The sequence below is a fragment of the Sinocyclocheilus rhinocerous genome, unplaced genomic scaffold (assembly GCF_001515625.1).
Source record: "Sinocyclocheilus rhinocerous isolate Xijiao unplaced genomic scaffold, SAMN03320098_v1.1 scaffold364, whole genome shotgun sequence".
Lineage (NCBI taxonomy): Eukaryota > Metazoa > Chordata > Actinopteri > Cypriniformes > Cyprinidae > Sinocyclocheilus > Sinocyclocheilus rhinocerous.
In genome coordinates, this window is record NW_015659024.1 from 869,415 (window position 1) to 875,958 (window position 6,544).

The window sequence follows — 6,544 nt, forward strand, 5'->3', positions numbered from 1 at the left end:
CTCCCCTGAGCGCAATCACAAGTATGATGATGATCTGGTCAGTCGCACTGGTGCTCCTAAAAAAATGTTCATAGTCGCGCGCAGTAGTTTTCAGTCGCAAATGCGACTGAAATGGTCGCACTGTAGAGCCCTGATGTTGTTAACATGATTCTAGCATGAGTAGCATGTTACTAGCATGGTGTTAGAATTTTGTTAGCATGATTAGCAAAGTTACTAGCATGTTGTTAACATGATTAGCATGTTACTAGCATGTTGTTAGCACAATTAGCATGCTACTAGCATGGTGCTAGAATGATTAGCAAGTTACTAGCATGTTTCTAACATGATTAGCATGTTACTAGCATATTGTTAGCATAATTAGCAAGTTACTAACATGTTAACATGATTGTAGCATGAGTAGCATGTTACTAGCATGGTGTTAGAATTTTGTTAGCATGATTAACAAGTTACTAGCATGTTTCTAACATGATTAGCATGTTACTAGCATGTTGTTAGCATGATTAGCAAGTTACTAGCATGTTTCTAGCATGATTAGCATGTTGTTAGCATAATTAGCGAGTTACTAACATGTTGTTAACATGATTCTAGCATGTTATTAGCATGGTGTTAGAATTTTGTTAGCATGATTAGCAAGTTACTAGCATGTTTCTAACATGATTAGCTTGTTGTTAGCATAATTAGCAAGTTACTAGCATGGTGTTAACATTTTGTTAGCATGATTAGTAGATTATAATTTTTTGATTTAATAAAAAAAAAAAAATCAAATTCAATTATATTGACTCTGGCTTTGGCATCTCTGTTCTAAAATAATAGCTAAAATAAACACAAAAGTACCAGTACTGTAATTGCTTACAGACAATTAAACTTCAAATAACCCTATACAATTATTATCATTTTAATATTACACTGATTTCAGTGCTTTAAAAAAAAAGATAGTTTGGGCCTCATATGTTTGCCATCAAGCAGTTGATATGAGGACAGTCATGTGACCCAGTGACCCATCAGAAAGCTCTCTGAAGTCAGGAGTCACAGCCGAAGGCATCAGTGCCGAAGCATCAGCCGGGAGTTGTGCTCAAAGCTGGGAGTATCACTCAGTTCCTCTTCTTCTGACGGGCTCCCACTACTTCCTGAGGCTCAACGACACACTGGAAGCCAATTAACATGCCCACGATAGAGAAACCTACAAACACAAACACTGTTACAGGCCAGTACGGACTCTTCAGACGCTGATAATTATAGATCAAATCTAACAACAGTATACAGTATTGATGATGAAATAGGCTGGTCGTCAGTGTTTCTACAGACACAAACTACTTCAAAGTAAAACCTATACACTACTGTTCAAAAGTTTGCAATAAGTGATTCTTTAGGTTTTTAAAAAAAAAAAGTATCTTCCGCTCACTAAGGCTGCATTTATTTGATTAAAAATACAGTAAAGACAGTGAAATATTATTACAATGTAAAACAGCTGTTTTCTATGTGAATATCTGTTAAACTGTAATTTATTCATGTGAACTGTATTTTCAGCATCATTACTCCAGTCTTCAGTGTCACATGATCTTCAGAAATCATTCTAATATGCTGATTTGCTGCTCAAGAAACATTTCTGATTATTATCAATGTTGAAAACAGTTGTGCTGCACAATATTTCTGTGGAAACTGTGATGCATTTTATTTTTCAGGATTCACAGATGAATAGAAAGTTCAAAAGAACAGCATTTATTTGAAATAGAAATCTTTTGGAACGTTATAAATGTCTTTACTGGCACTTTTGATCAATTTAATGTGTCTTTGCTGGATAAAAGTATTAATTTCTTACTTCCCTCAAAAGTTTGAAAGGTAATGTATCATGGTTTCCAAAAAATATGACAGAGAATGACAGTTTTTAACACTGATGATAATAAGAAATGTTTCTTGAGCAGCAAATCATCTTAATAAATTATAATAATATTGCACAATATTACTGTTTTTACAGTATTGTTGAACTGCAGATGTTAGAAACAGATGTTACAAAAATAGGAGTATCCTAATGCAAGACTAATCTAGATGTTTGAAACCCTGGTCATCACTTACTGGCTACAATCAGAGGAGCCATGACTCCAATGGTCAGAGGAGCAGTTTTATAGATAAACGCTTCGGACAGGAAGTGACCGAGCGCCAGAACAAATGTCCACAGAGTGATATGATAAAGCCTGAAATGAGGGCAAGAAAGAGACGTCAGCTTCATTCCAGCAGAAAGAATAACACATCAGGACGTTCAGCAGTAGTGACTTAACTTAGACTGAAAATGTGTACACTTTCTAATGCTCTTCTAATAATCTCCTTATATTCTTGTGTGTTACACTGTAAACAAATCTGTAAAAATAGGGCACAATGTACTGTATTAATAAAATGAAGGAATTTTATGTTTTTATTTTTTTTACAGGTGTTTTACATAAAATTATTAAAATATAAAATATAAATATTTGAAAGTACACATTATTTTATATCTGACGGTGAAATATATTTTAAAACATGTATTTGAGTCCAAACGCTTTTTGTATTCATGGACAGTGCATGCACTCATTAAAATACTGTGCTGCACTGTGTTTGCCACAGCGATCACTGACACCATGAGCAGCCAGCTCCTCAACACGTTCAGAAAGCGGCTCATCCTTCAGCGCACGCCTGCAGAAGATCAACAGCACATGCTATTACCATGGTACTCTGAGATATACCATACTGAATGACTGTTATACTCATGTAGCATGGACTTACTCTGTGGTGCTACCATGACACATATGCAAAGAGCATGGCACTATGGTACTTCTCTGTTAATGACTGTTTGGGTTGTTAGGCTATCATAATCTGGATCATCAATTATACATTATATAAGACACAGTGCACGATTTATTAGTTAGAAACCGCGGAAGACGGCTGCGTCACGCCGTGCCGCCACCCTATTGGGTAGTTTTGAGACCAGAGTTTTAAAAGACCGCCCACTTCCGGGAGATCGGACTAATCACTGGCCGCCAAGCATCTGACGATTTGTGACAGGTAGTTGAATTTTAACGTCATAATTATGTATTATATTACCGTACATGTTATAGTAATATATCTAATAATATATAGTAATATAATAAGACGTTCGTTATTTTTTATGGTTAGCAATGTCATATAATATTATGCAAAAACAAACAAACAAACAAAAACCCTCTAAGGTCTATAGATTTATCAGTTAGGGATCGAAAACATTTTTCAGTCTTTCAGAGCTTTAAATGAAAATTAAGTAAAAATAAGAGTCATTTTATTTTATTTTGAGCGAAATAATTCAGCGGGTAAATGAAAGGGAATTTAATACACATAGCGCAATCAGTATTATTACTCGTAATTGTACATTAAAACATCTCGCCTCTTTGGTAATGTAAAATATATATTACTCAAAAAAGTTAAAACGCGGAACAAATATGCCACGCATGCGCACTCGGCGGCTGCCCGTTGGTTTTGCGCGCATGCGCACATCGGTAGCTGTCAGCTGGTTGTTATAGTAACAGGCGTCAGGACTTCAGCGCCGGTGTAGTTATATAGAGCTAACAGTTAATAATCACACGTGAGAGCACTAACTCAACACAAACAGGTATGTTACTAATTACACCAACATACATAAGCAAACTAACTGTCTAATGTGCTGTGTTAGACGCAAAATTGACTTCTTCTGTCACACTGTGGTTAGCTTGGTTAGCTAACAGCTAAGTTAGTGAACTCTCTTCAGTCACACACAACTAGTCATAATCCCATCTTTCCGATATTATATGTATTTTATCCAGCCGTGTATGAAACAATTGCTACATCGTTAGAAGGTACCTTCAGTTTATCTGTAGTAACTGACAAACAGTAGACAAAGTAGTAACTAATAGACTAATAAATGTCTCAGTGATGTAAAAACTATAGTATATGAAAGTTTTATGCTTAAACCTTTTTAAGTACATATTTAAGTAACTTATTATTTGTTACATTGATTGATTACTATCTTTGTGAACTACTGTCCTTTTAATTCACTTAATTTGGTTATTTTCATTTTATTTATTTTGGCAGCAGCTGTTTAGATATAAATATATATACACATACACATACATTCTATTTAATACATATATCGTTTATATAGACCATGAGATTATAGTTTAAACACTTGCATTATTCTTGTATAGTAATTCTTATCTTGTACTCGCAGCATATATTAAAATATTCGCTTCTTCACAGCAACACATAATTTTTTAGATATAAATATAGCATGTCTTAATGTTATTTAATATCTGGTGTCTGCTTTTATGATTTTTTTGTTAGCTATGTGGCATTGTAGTGTGCCCTCAATTCTTGAAGCAGTATTTCAACATCTGCTGTGACTTATGGTCAATTTGGCCCACTGGAAATTGAAGTTGAGGCCAAATGCATTGCATTATGGGATTGCACACAGTGTACTCTGCTTGTATAATGCACATCGGCACAGTTCAGTTCATTTAGCAACACAAGCAACCATTCAAATTCAAATCAAATCAGAATAAGCTCTAATACAGTGGTTAGTGTTTATAAGGGCTCAGGACAATAAAGCTCAATGCAATAGCATGTAACTCTGGGCCTTTAAAGTATTTTTTAATTTCTGACATTACCCTGGCCTAAAATAAGATTGCTTTATGTTTAGGCAGCTTCCTTCTGAGGCTGGAGCCTATATAAATCAGGCAACTCTGCATGTTATATGATTCACAGTTTATTTCAGTGAGATGGGCATTAGCGTGTTATTAAGCTATATGCTGATAAGCATAAAAGTAATCAGCACTAGAGCTGGGTTTTGACAGGGATTTCATAAATTAATTCACAAGCTCTTGATTCTCTTTGATTCAATATTTTAGTGATTTTTCTGAGACTCTACATGCCACAGTGTTGAGTCTGGATGTCCTGTTCAGAGCACATTAAGGGCTTTTAGGGATATCAGATGTTTGGAGGTTTGATCATAAACACTCTCTCTCCTCGTTCTTTAAATGTGACTGATATTGACAGAATGATCAGATTTAGCACTCTTTGGGAAATATGATAATATTTTGTATTTACAATTTAAATATGGCTGATTTTCAAATTGTTTGTCGTAAATAAACATCTCAGAAAAATGTTATGGGGTTTCAAATCGAAATATGACTTTATGTTATTAAACAGGGCATCATTTTCATACATGTCTTCTGTAGAGGACCAACATCATGTTAATCTGACATTTTGGGGAAACACAACACGAAATTATAGATCAATATTCCCGTGAAATATGAGATATTCTTATGAAAATGTTGCTTTAAAATGATTACTCTCATTATAACACTTCTTTTTTCATTATGGTTTGCCCAAGAACACATTAATATGCAAATTAGATGCAATATATAGATTCATTGTATAGAATGGGAATACCAAATTATGGACATTTTACACACGTATTGCATAAAGTAAAATAGTATATCAAATCATTCTGTTTCATCTTTCATAACATAGCTGAGAATCATCTTTGTACAAAGTTTGGTTAAAAACTGATTGGTGAATGAAAAAAATAAATCATTGTTTTTGCCAAAACATGTCTTTTCATGTCTATTTAAAAAAAAAAAAAACTTAGCCCTGACGTCCTCTAAGGACATAGAATAAAATATGAATAAAATAAAATTTTTCAAAAATGTTTTTTTTTCTACATTTATTTCTAATGCTCCAACCAATGTAGTGTCATAAAAAAACACATGCACAAAACATTTTTTTATGGTTCTCAGGAGGATATATCAGGTACAGTACAGTCATTTGTACAGTACAGTCATGTTCTTTAATGTGGCGATCTGTGGCGAGTTGAAAGTTATTGGATGGTAGACATACTTCAAATAATGTACAGTGATATTTCACACATCAGAAGAAAACGGCATAGACTACAAAAAAAAATCTATGTATAATTGTTCATCAAAATGAAGATTAAAATGGATTAATCAGTTTTGTCAACCCAGCCTTGACAGCAGCATCGGCTGTGGGGATGAAGACCACAACTCCCATGATTCCACACTCAGTCACAGCCTCATCAAACTACGCCTTTGTCTCTTTGTTTATTTTGAATACGCGCCCTCTAGCGGTGAAAATGACATATTGTGCCTTTAATGTATTATGTAGCTATATATCAGCATTTTGCTCATTTGTGACCCTGGAACACAAAACCAGTCATAAGGGTCAGTTTTTTTTTAAAAATTGAGATGTATACATCATCTCAAAGCTGAATAAATAAGCTTTCCATTGATGTATGGTTTGTTCGGATAGGACAATATTTGGCCGAGATACAACTATTTGAAAATCTGGAATCTGAGGGTGTAAAAAAATCACAATACTGAGAAAATCGCCTTTAAAGTTGTTCAAATTAAGTTCTTAGAATTGCATATTACTAATCAAAATTTTTTGATATATTTACTGTAGAAAATTTACAAAATATCTTCATGGAACATGATCTTTACTTAATATCCTAATGATTTTTGGCATAAAAGAAAAATGTATAATTTTG

The 6,544-nt window shown here is 34.0% G+C and overlaps 1 long non-coding RNA gene across 1 annotated transcript in view; it reads left to right on the top strand.

The window, feature by feature from the left end:
- Positions 1-3,568: 3,568 nt before the first annotated feature.
- Positions 3,569-6,544, top strand: part of LOC107723276 (uncharacterized) — a 5,273-nt gene continuing 2,297 nt past the window's right edge. Inside the window, exon 1 of the long non-coding RNA XR_001637909.1 lies at positions 3,569-3,616. This is a non-coding gene — a long non-coding RNA (uncharacterized LOC107723276). The remainder of the gene's footprint in view (positions 3,617-6,544) is intronic.